The following is an 11,681-nucleotide window of genomic DNA, read 5'->3' as shown; positions in this document are numbered from 1 at the left end:
TGGCTTATGCCTGTAATCCCAGCACTTTGAGAGGCCAATGCGGGGGGATCACTTGAGGTCAGGAGTTCGAGACCAGCCTGGCCAACATGGTGAAACCCCACCTCTACTAAAAAAATACAAAAATTAGCTGGGTGTGGTGGCGAGTGCCTGTAATCTCAGCTACTTGGGATGCTGAGGCAGGAGAATCGGTTGAATCTGGGAGGTGGAGGTTGCAGTGAGCCAAGATTGTGCCACTGCACTCCAGCCTGGGCAACAGAGGAAGACTGTCTCAAAAAAAAAAAAAAAAAAAAAAAAGATCATCATTTAATCCTCAGAAAATATCTTGGTGATCTTGAGGTAGGCAAAGATACTTAGATACTTAAGCAAGACACAAAAAGCACTAGCTATTAAAGGGAAGTGTGAGGATGTGGACTTCATTAAAGCCTAGTATCAGCGTACACCTTTAAGAGGTATATTCTTAACTATAAAAGGAAAGTCAAAGATGGGAGAAGATTTTGCAACACATATAACTAACAAACGACTCATATCCAGAATGCAGAAAGAACTACAATAAGAAAAAGACGATGTAATTTTTAAATGGGCAAAATATTTGATAAATAGTTAACAAAAGAGGATATCAAAACAGCCGGTGAACATTTGAAAAGGTACCCCATATCACTGCTTATCAGAGAAGTGGAATGTAAAACCGCAATGAGATATCACTACATACACACACAGTAATGACTAGCATTTAAAAGACTGTCAATACCAAGTATTGGAAAGGACATTGAACAACTGGAACTCTCACACATTGTTAGTGGGACTGTAAATTGATACGATTATCTTGGGAAAATGTTTGGCAATGCTAAAATTAAACACACATACCCTATGACTCGGTATTTCCACTCCTGAGAGTAAATATCCAGCAGAAATGAATGCCTGTGTCCACCAAAAGACATGTACCATGTCAGCTTCATTCACACCACTGCAGGGTGGAAATTGACCCCCAAAGTCCACTAACATTAGAATGGATAAGTAAATTGTGACATATTCATATAGCAGAATGCTACCCAGTAGTGAAAAACCCCTATGAAATCATGCAGTAACATTAATGAATCTCATAGTCAATGTTGAGTAAAAGAAGTCAAAACAAAAGTGTACCTACTGTATAATTCCATTCACATACAGTTCAAGAACATGTGACATAAACCTGTTGTAATAAAGGTCAGAGTTGAGGATGCCTTTTGGGGAAAAGGCTGACCGAGAGAAAGCATGAGAAAGCCTGCTTGCAGGGACAGACAGGGGAAGCTGAGAATGTTCTGTATGTGATCTGGGTGGTGATTACAAGGGTGTATAGATATGTAAAACTTCATTAAAATGTGCACATGAGATCTGTGCACTTTATGGTATGTAAGTTATGCCTCAGTTTGAAAAATGAAAAAGATATTCTGAAGCTATTTTCTCAGCATATTATGATATCCTTGGTTGGAGACTGTGGTTGGAGACACATGATGGTAAATGAGGCATTCGGTAAGCCCAAAGACAGTGGTGCTGCAGGAAGCATTGTGTGCAAGGGAGGCAAGTAACTATTTTCAATGAGGACAAATCACCTCTCCCTTTAGGTTGAAAGAGGTCTGATGTAATTAATCTGCCATTCTCTCTGGAGAATGGTGCCACATAATGAGGCCAACATTGATCTCCACTGTTAGCAGTCGAGGCACTCAGCCACAGAGTATCTGTCCAGCTTGGCCTTGGTGAGGGGAAGGCGAACTCACTGAGCCTTGCATACCCTTCATCCCTGCCACCATGTCTGCTTTGTCCACGTCCCTACTAAGTGAGCACTAGAGCAGCTGGAAAAAGAGATTGACTGACGTCTGTAGAATGGATCACCTGGTCAACCTGATCATGGAAGATTTCCTCTGCAGTGAATGCCCATTGGTGAACAGTCACATGGGACACACATACTCTCACCATCTGTGCCCTTCCCAAGAGACTCATCCACCTTCCTCTTCCTTGTCATCAACTCACTATATCTTTCCACACCACGAGTTATCTAGCCAAACTGTTAGTCACTGTCTATTGATCAGGGTTAATGTAACTCTGGTCATCTCTTTGTCCACGCAAAGTAAACAAAGCAGATGCATTCTTTACAATTCAAATCACTGGGAGGATTTTCCTTCCCCACTGTCCTGCAGGGCTGCCCTGAGCGGGGCAGTAATGCTGCAGCAGCCTACTCTCTGTGGTGTTAGAATAGCAGGCAGAACCACCCACACACCAGAGGAAACCAAATCTTTTCTTTCTCAGTCAACTAGACATAGGAAACCCTTCAAGTGACTATGATTATGGAGGGAGAGGTTAGGAATATAGCTAGAGATGCCATTGGAGTTACAGCTGCCTACTCATGCCTCTTACTTGTGCCTTGAGGACCTAACTTGGCCAAATTCACAGGCACCACTTCCATTCAAGGAGGTGAGCACTGCTAAGTATGCCCAATCACACCCAGTTCATAAAGGGCAGCTCATGTTTCATGAACTCTTGCATGCTGAGAACCCAAGATCAAGTCAGATGCCAGGATGTGGAAGAGGGCATGCTTTTGCTCCAAAACTCTGGGCACCTGTGCCGTGGTTCTACTACTAGCTACCCAGTGTCTCCACACAGCTTTCTGACGTACCACAGACGTTTTAGGCAACATTGGATCTATTCAGCAATGTCTCAAGCATCCTTATAGCCTTGCTTTGGTTCCCACTTGAAAGTGGGGAAATATGCGTGGATGGAGCCTGGAGATGAACTTGGAGTAAGATGTCATTTATGTTCTTTTTCTTTCTTTTTTTTTTTTTGAGACGGAGTCTTGCTCCATCGCCCAGGCTGGAATACAGTGGCGTGATCTTGGCTCACTGCAACCTCTGCCTCCCGCCTCCAGGGTTCAAGCGATTCTCCTGTCTCAGCCTCTAGAGTAGGTGGGACTACAGGCATCTGCCACCATGCCTGGCTAATTTTCGTATCTTTAGTAGAGCCAGGGTTTCACCTTGTTGGTCAGGCTAGTCTCGAACTCCTGACCTCAAGTGATCCACCTGCCTTGGCCCCTCAAAGTGCTAGGATTATAGGCGTGAGCCACTGCGCCCTGCCACGTCATTTGTGTTCTAACCCCTATAAGCTCCACCCTGACTTGTAGATCACAATGATATCTTGTACATTACCCTAAAGGTTTGGGTGTTTTCATTTTCCCCATTGCACTGTCACGATGATAAATGGCTGAGATTCCTTTTGAAAGCTAGGAGGAAGATTCGTGGCACATCCTTGTGCTGGTGGTGGATCTTGCTGCCTTGCCTTCATTTCTAGGTCTGTGAACAGGTTCGGGTCTGGGAATTAGGTGAGAATCTGAGACTCTCCACTGTGGCAACTCAAGTCAGCTCTCTGTTCAACCACCTAGACGTTTTCACTTATGCAGATCACGTAAGATTTTAGTGGGCTGAATATACATTTCATTCCTAGTAACACCATGATTAATTAGCCATGGCCAAAGATCCCTGATTATAGCTCTGGTCGTGATGCCCACATCAATAATCATGCCTGTCTTTTCTCTGGAGGGAAAGCCCTACCACCCACCTACTATTTCCTGAAGATTCCACCATGCCCACTAAAATCAGGAAACTCATTTCACTGGTCATATCATCCACCATCGCATTTAGCAAAGTGCTGCTACAGAGCTTTTCAATGATGCTGGTCCTCTCCCTTCTGATGCCTTGATGAAGACAGTTTCAATGGAACCTTCTGGGAGGACATAATGAAGGAGTGAGTGAGCAAGTTGCACATATTAAATCCATTCCAACATAACTCTCTTCCTAAGTCTTTTGATTTTTTTCTTCCAATTATACTAATGAAATACTGGGATCTCAACTTCATTTAGTATAGGCCACCAGTAAGTCCACATTTCAAGCAACCAAAAGAACTGTTAGGGCAACTCACACCTACTTGAGCTAATAATTGAATCTAGAACATGCATTAAGTTCACCCATGTGTTTGTTTTCTATCAGTGATAACTTACTACAAATGTACCAGCTTAAACCAACACCCATTTATCAGACCACAGTTCTATGAGGCAGGTCTGGGACCAGCATGACTGGCTCCTTTGCTCAGTCTCACAGGTTAAAATAAAGATGTTAGTTGAGCTGCATCCTCATCTGGAGGCCGGCATCTCTTTCAAGCTCACGTGGTTGTGGCAGAGTCCAGTTTCTTGTGTTTAGAGTTGAGGCCCCTGTTTCCTTGCTCACTGTCAGCTGCGGTTGCTCTCAGCCCCTAGATCTGACTCGATGCATGGAGCTGGAGGCCACAAGGGGCATTGTAATAGTGCCTATGGTAGGCAGAATAACAGCCTCTCAAAAACATTCATGTTTTAATTCCCAGAACCTGGAAATATGTTACTTTATATGGTAAAAGGGACTTTGCATGCATGATTGCATTAAGGATCTTGTAATGGGGAGATTATCCTGGATTATCTGTGTGGCCCCAATGTGATCACAAAGGTCCTTATAAGAGGGAGATGAGAGGCCAGGCACAGTGGCTCATACCCGTAATCCCAGCACTTTGGGAGGCCAAGGTGGATAGATCAGGAGGTCAGGAGTTCAAGACCAGCCTGGCCAACATAGTGAAACCCCATCTCTAATAAAAAGAATACAAAATTTAGCCGGGTATAGTGGTGGGCGCCTGTAATCCCAGCCACTTGGAAGACTGAGGCAGGAGAATGGCTTGAACCCAGGAGATGGAAGTTGCAGTGAGCCAAGATCGTGCCACTGCACTCTAGCCTGGGCGACAGAGCAAGACTCTGTCTCAAAAAAAAAAAAAAAAAAAAAAAAAGAGGGAGATGGGAGTCAGAGTCAGAGATCTGAAGATGCTGCAAGGCAAGCTTCAAAGATAGAGGAAGGGGCCACAAGCCAAGGAGTGCTGGAAGCCTCTAGCAGTGGAAAAGGTGAGTAAACAGATTCTCCTCCAGAGCCTCCAGAAGGATCACAGCCCAGCTGACACCTTGACTTTAGCCCAGTAAAACCTATTTTAAACTTCCGATCTCCAGAACTGCAAGAGAATATACTTGTGCTGTCTTCAGCCGGAATTTGTGGTAATTTGTCATGCAGCAATAGGAAACTAATACAGGGACTGAGGAAAATCTGCATCCCCTTGCCAAGGGAGTGCTGTGAGGGCGTCACCACAGGGTCTTCAGGCCAGAGAAAGTGACTTCCTCACAGAGGGGAGGAGGGGCTACTTCTGCCAGCAAGGAAAGCTCCATGTGATTTGGAGGTTCAAAGTTTTTCAGACTCATCAAAATCTACCCAGGTGTCTCCACCCCAATTCTGGGCTTCCGTTTAACAAATATTCCAAATGTCACACATAAGACTGCCAAAGATATAAATGCAAATTGATTATAATTCTCTAATCTGTAGAATCAAACTGCGGGTCTAGTTTTTTCATACGTAGTCTCTACGACTTTGAGAGATAAGCATGCCTTTTAGAATATTCAGAGAAAGCTCTGTGTTCCCTGGCAATGCCTTGACTGAGGATGCAGCACAGGGGTCATTTTTTCCCTGTAATCTCCCAGTACAGCCACCCACAGTCCCGGTAGTCAACACTCCCAGCTTCACGATCTGTCACAGCGACCACCTGGGCTCCCGGCCCTCCTCTTCAACAATCGCTTTATTCCAGGCACCACCACAGGTGATAACTTCAGTCACTTTTTCTATCTTTTGCTGTAGAATACCAAGACTTCATTTTATACTAGTGTGAGGTCACCCCTGCCCTCAAGCCTAATGGGTCAGGGAACCAATCCCAGATTCCCACCTTTGAAGGTCAATTTTCTGAAACCTCTTGTTATACCAAATACTGTAACAGTCAGAGTTCACTTACGAAAACAGAAACCACTTTGGATATTTCAGGCATAAAAGGATTTAGTACAAGAAGTAGGTGCTTATAAAACCACTCGAAAAGCTGGAGGAGTGAAAGTCAGGATGACAGCCAATAGCTTTCAGGTTCAGGTTCACTGCCACCTAGAGGAGAGATCTGCTGTCACTGGAGGCAGGGACGTGCAGGCAACTGCTGAGGCTCCTCCACTCCTCCACAGTCCCACAATGTGCCAGAGGCAGGGAAATGCGGAGACCACCACAAAATCCTCCCCCAGGAAGCCGTGCACACATGCAGCCACTGCTGCCACAGAACTGAGTCTCATGAGAGTTCATCTCACTGGAGGAAGGTAAAATATGCCTGGAGCCTCCTGGCAAGGGAGCCTGGAAAAGGTAGTTCCCAGGATCGAGGTCCCGCCATCCAGGGGAGTGCATGGAAAGACGTTAAATGTGCTAAGTGCCAATAAGTTTGGCAGTGGGGAGAGCTGCAGTGGAACTGGAGATCGGAGATGAAAACTAGAAAGAGAAAGCAGACGACTTGTCTAGACGTCTGAAAGCGATCTGAATTAGGACATGCTAAAATTAAAGGACAGGGCAGAGAGAATCTGGAGTTCAGGCAGTTCCTAAATAGGACTCCTCCTTTCTTTTTTTTTTTTTTTCCCCTAGGTTAGACTAATACAATTCCAAAATTACTCTGTGTCTCTGTGATTTTTCTGTTTGTATGCATGCAACTGTTTGCATCCTAACATTTCTAATACTGAGGTAAATTAATCTCTCATTTTGTAAACAAGACAGAAGTTCTAAGTTCTTAGCTGCTGCATCCTGTCCCTTCACATTTGTCAGAACTGACCCTCCAAACAGGTATCAAAATACGATCTCTTTCCAGTCAGCTTTGCCTGGAGAACCTGCTTCTAACTTACTCATTCTAATGGAATGTCCCTTCTGATAAATATTGCATCTGTTTTATTTTAAACTTAACCTGGCTGAACCTTTGCTGCTTCTGTGGAAGCTCCAGAATTTCTCTGGGGGAGGGGTTTAGGAACATGCAATAGTTTCAAGGGGGCACCTGGGACCAATGTTTGTCATTGATGCCTTCTTTTTATAGTGATTAAGAACATGGCGGATGGGGCATGGTGGCTCACGCCTGTAATCCCAGCACTTTGGGAGGCCAAGGTGGGTGGATCACCTGAGGTCAGGAGTTTGAGACCAGCTTGACCAACAAAGTGAAACCCCATCTCTACTAAAAATGCAAAAATTAGCTGACTGTGGCAGCGTGCATCTGTAATCACAGCTACTTGAGAGGCTAAGGCAGGAGAATAGCTTGAACCTGGGCGGCAGAGGTTGCAGTGAGCCGAGATCGTGCCACTGCACTCCAGCCTGGGTGACGGAGCAAGACTCTGTCTCAAAAAAAAAAAAACATGGCACAGGAGTCAGACTGCCTGGGTATGAATCCTGATTCTGCCACTTGTTAGCTTTACAAGTCCTGGCAAGATGAACTGAGGCATCTTTATGCCTCAGTTTCCAAATTTGTAAAACGGGGATTGTGGTACCTAGGCATAGAGTAATATAAATACTAAATAAACTAATATCTGTAAAACACTTTGAATAATGTATAGCACATGGAATATTCAATAAAAGCTAACCATTATTAGCTAGCATTAGATTGTTCATTTGTGGATATCTTACAAAGGAGGGAAGGAAATACTTTTTAGGGGTCTTTTGTAAAAGCTGTATTTGTATAGCAACCATATTGTTTCAAATTAGGTTTTATATATATTCAGGTGGCTTTGAAGGGGGCAGATGGAGATTGGAGGAGGTAGGGCAAATCCCTTTTTAGCCCCTCCAAGTGCTGCTGTCCCTTCCCAAAGATGTTGTATCAGGGCCATTTAAACATTTTTGTAGATATAAGTAATTAGGATCATATTGTTAGAACATACTCCAATATATTTTCCCCTCTAGGTAATTTGACGTTTTTCCTCTGCAACTTTTCCAGTTTCAAACTTAGCCAAAAGCTGGAGGGAAATGATTTGATGCTTAAGAAGTCCCCTGCTGGCCAGGTGCGGTGGCTCACACCTGTAATCCCAGCACTTTGGGAGGCTGAGGCAGGAGGATTACTTGAGCCCAGGAGTTCAAGACAGGCATGAACAACATAGTGAAAACCCAGCTCTACAAAAAAATACAAAAATTAGCCAGGCGTGGTGACACATGCCTATGTCCCAGCTACTTAGGAGGCTGAGGTAGGAGGATCGCTTAAGCCTGGGAGGTTGCAGTGAGTCAAGATTGTGCCACTGCACTCCAGTCTGTGCAACAGAGCAAGACCCCGTCTCAAAAAAAAACAGAAAACAGGCCAGGCACGGTGGCTCACGCCTGTAATCCCAGCACTTTGGGAGGTTGAGGCGGACGGATCACGAGGTCAGAAGATCAACACCATCCTGGCTAACACAGTGAAACCCCGTCTCTACTGAAAATGCAAAACATTAGCCAGGCGTGGTGGTGGGCACCTGTAGTCCCCGCTACTCGGGGGCTGAGGCAGGAGAACGGCGTGAACCTGGGAAGTGGAGCTTGCAGTGAGCCGAGATTGTGTCACTGCACTCCAGCCTGGGCGACAGAGTGAGATTCCGAGAATCCGTCTCAAAAAAAAAAAACAAAACAAAACAGAAAACAAAAAAATCTCATGGAGTCTAGCCCCAGGTTTTTTTCATGACCTGCGAATGAAGAAACTGGAAGCCAATTACCCCATTCCCATCTTTGTTTTCTGCTGCTCCTTCAGTTGTCTTTGGGCTCTCTCTGTTGGCCTCATCCAGAGTTGAAGCAAGCTTGGACTGTAAGCTCTCAGTCTCCAGGCAAACTGACAATGTCCAAAGGGTAGGCACTTCCTTGATCATCCAGCTTGTCTGGCACACAACACTGATGAGAAGACCTAGCTGAAGCTCCCAGTTGGAAAAGCTTCTATAAATTCTTCAGAAACAAAAGGGGAGCGCCTCTATCAAGGAGGGTTAGAGGCAGGCGCATTCCTCTTCAGTGCCATCGCTCTCCTTAGGTCCCCTGCAGCGTGTGTGCTGGTAAATGTTTCACAACCCACTTCTTGTGGTGCAAATGCACCCATCAGGGCTGACTGCATGTGACCAGCGTGAATCACTGTGTATGGAATGGCAAGCGATGGGCGGCACACCATTCCATACCATTCCCACCATACCAGGCAGATGTGATAGGTGTATGTAACTTCGTGCGCAGAGATAATAATAAAATGTAGTAAAGCAATTAGAAAGTAATGAGTTTGGAGCATGTTTACCTTTGTTTTAAATATAATTTAGTTCACTGTTAATACAAGTTAATTTTTAATGATGGCTGTGTTGCCAAAAATCCTGAAAATTCAGCAATGAGCTCTAGCTCACAGGTAGGCACTGATCTGTGGTTCCATCTCCTCAACAGCTCCCACTGCCCTCGCAACTCTCCCACCCCGAGCTGCCATGCTGCAGAGACCCCAGAGTCTATTTCCCTCCCCCAGGTCTCTCTTCCCCACCTCATTCAAGGTACGCTTTGCAGGCTTACTACTCACTCAGCAATGCCCAGAGGTCCAGTCTCCAGTGCCCATTCACAGGGATCTCACTTCCGGTGTCCTACCTGCTAAGCTCTGTTTGCAGGGGCTTCCTTCTCACACGCCTGCTTGTGCCCAGCTATCCTGGGTTCTCAGGACTTCTTCTCCAGGAAAGGAGGCCTTCAGCTAGAGCAGGTTTTCTGCCCCATCCCTGCCTCAGAGGGTGGATCCCCTCCACTTTGACAGCCTTGATCCCCTTGAACTATTCCACTTCCCCCTCCCCAGGCCCTTCCTAATGGGACTAAGTCATCCTCCATCCTCACCTACCTTCTGGCTGCTATACCCTCCTCTCAAAGCTTGGGGATTCTGCCACTGCTCACAGCTGGAAGAACAACAGGCTACATGTCCAGAACTTGCCCACCCAGATGATGCTTTAAAGGCCTTCTTCTTCTTCTTCTTTTTTTTTTTTTTAGATGGAGTCTCACTCTGTTGCCCAGGCTGGAGTGCAATGGCGTGGTCTCAGCTCACTGCAACCTCTGCCTCCCGGGTTCAAGTGATTCTCCCGCCTCAGCCTCCCAAGCAATTGGGACTACAGGCAAGTGCCACCACACTCAGCTAATTTTTGTATTTTTAGTAGTGACGGGGTTTCACTATGTTGGCCAGGCTGGTCTCGAACTCTTGACCTCGTGATCTGCCTATCTTGGCCTCCCAAAGTTCTGGGATTACAGGTATGAGCCACTGTACCCGGCTTACAGCCCTTCTTTGAAAGAGAAAAAGAAGAGGTGGCATTCTGTGAGGGAACCTCAAAGACCAGACATCCAGCCTCCCCTGCAGCCCAGGACCCCTTATCGGTGCTTCTCTTCAGGTTGAGGACCTATTCTTTGGAGATCCGAATTCCTAGTAGTCCAGCCCTCAGATCTCCACCTTGAGACTCCACCCTCAAGATTCTCATTTCCTGCCTTTCCCTTCTAAGGCTTAATCCCATCGGGACTAAGGGAGGAGCCCTCCCTTCCAGCCTCACACAGGCCAACTATCTCAAAAGGAAGAGAAAATCATTTTCCCTTGCATGCTCGCTGTTTCACTTCCTTCTACTTTTAGGAAATGGTGAGTGATTTTCTTTAAAAGAGAATAATCTTGGAGTTTGAGTAGAGTTTGGGAAAAGTGTTGACAACTTCTGGGATGCACGCTCTGCCCTCGTTGCTCCCATTCTCATCAAGGGAGGAGGGATGATTATTTTGCTTTTTTCTCTCCAATGCAACCCAGCATCTGTCCTCCGTTCTGTTCTCAGTGGCAACTCTTCTGCCCAAAAGATGGACCTATTTCCTCTATAATATATCATTCCCTTCTGCCCAGAAGATGGACCTATTTCCTCTATAATATATCAACGCATTAGCATTGGAAGGGAACTTGAATTAGTGTCTGACCACCATAGTAGGCAGGAATCTATTTCCAGCGTCTCTGACAGCAGTCATCTAGCCTCTAATTAAGCACTTCATGAGACATTGCTGTTCCACACTCACACAGATTTACTTCTCTCTAGAATCTGCCCCAGCATGACTTTGACTCCTGTGTTTTATGCCCCTGAACAACACAAAACCAGTCTATTCCCTCTCCACAGGCCAGCTTTTCATCTCAACTTCTCACTTGTTTCTCTCTTGGCTCTGACCCTAACCTAAGGCATCGACACACGGTTTTGGAATTCTTCCCTCAAATCTAAATTCTTATGTTAGTCCAGACAACCCCAAGGCAAGAACACATGTGGAGGGTAAAGGGCAGCACCTACATCCAGGGAGAGAACAAGACCATTGATGAGGAGAGGGTCTATAGGGATCTGGGAGGCCAAGCGCTTGGTTGTTAATGGGATGGAAAATCAGACAGGGTAGAAAATAGGCATGACAGGGAAAGAAGCCCAGTCTCAGCTTAACTCTAACTGATCCAACAAGGAAGCTGAGCCCCTTCCCCAAATCCCAGAAGATCTTATATCTTCAAGCTACACGTGATTGGTTCTTTACTAGTCCACGTGTCAAGGCCATCTGGGGTCCCTTAAACTAGTGGCTCCCAAACTTTTTCTTTTTAGACAGAGTTTTGCTCCATCGTCCAGGCTGGAGTGCAGTGGCATGCTCTCAGCTCATTGCAACCTCCACCTCCCCGGCTCAAGCGATTCTCATGCCTCAACCTCCTGAGTAGCTGGGATTACAGGCGTGCACTACCATGCTTGGCTAATTTTTTTGTATTTGTAGTAGAGATGGGGTTTCACCATGTTGGCCAGGCTGGTC

The sequence above is a fragment of the Macaca fascicularis genome, chromosome 4, assembly GCF_037993035.2.
Source record: "Macaca fascicularis isolate 582-1 chromosome 4, T2T-MFA8v1.1".
NCBI classification, from domain to species: Eukaryota; Metazoa; Chordata; class Mammalia; order Primates; family Cercopithecidae; genus Macaca; species Macaca fascicularis.
This window is presented reverse-complemented; position numbering follows the sequence as displayed.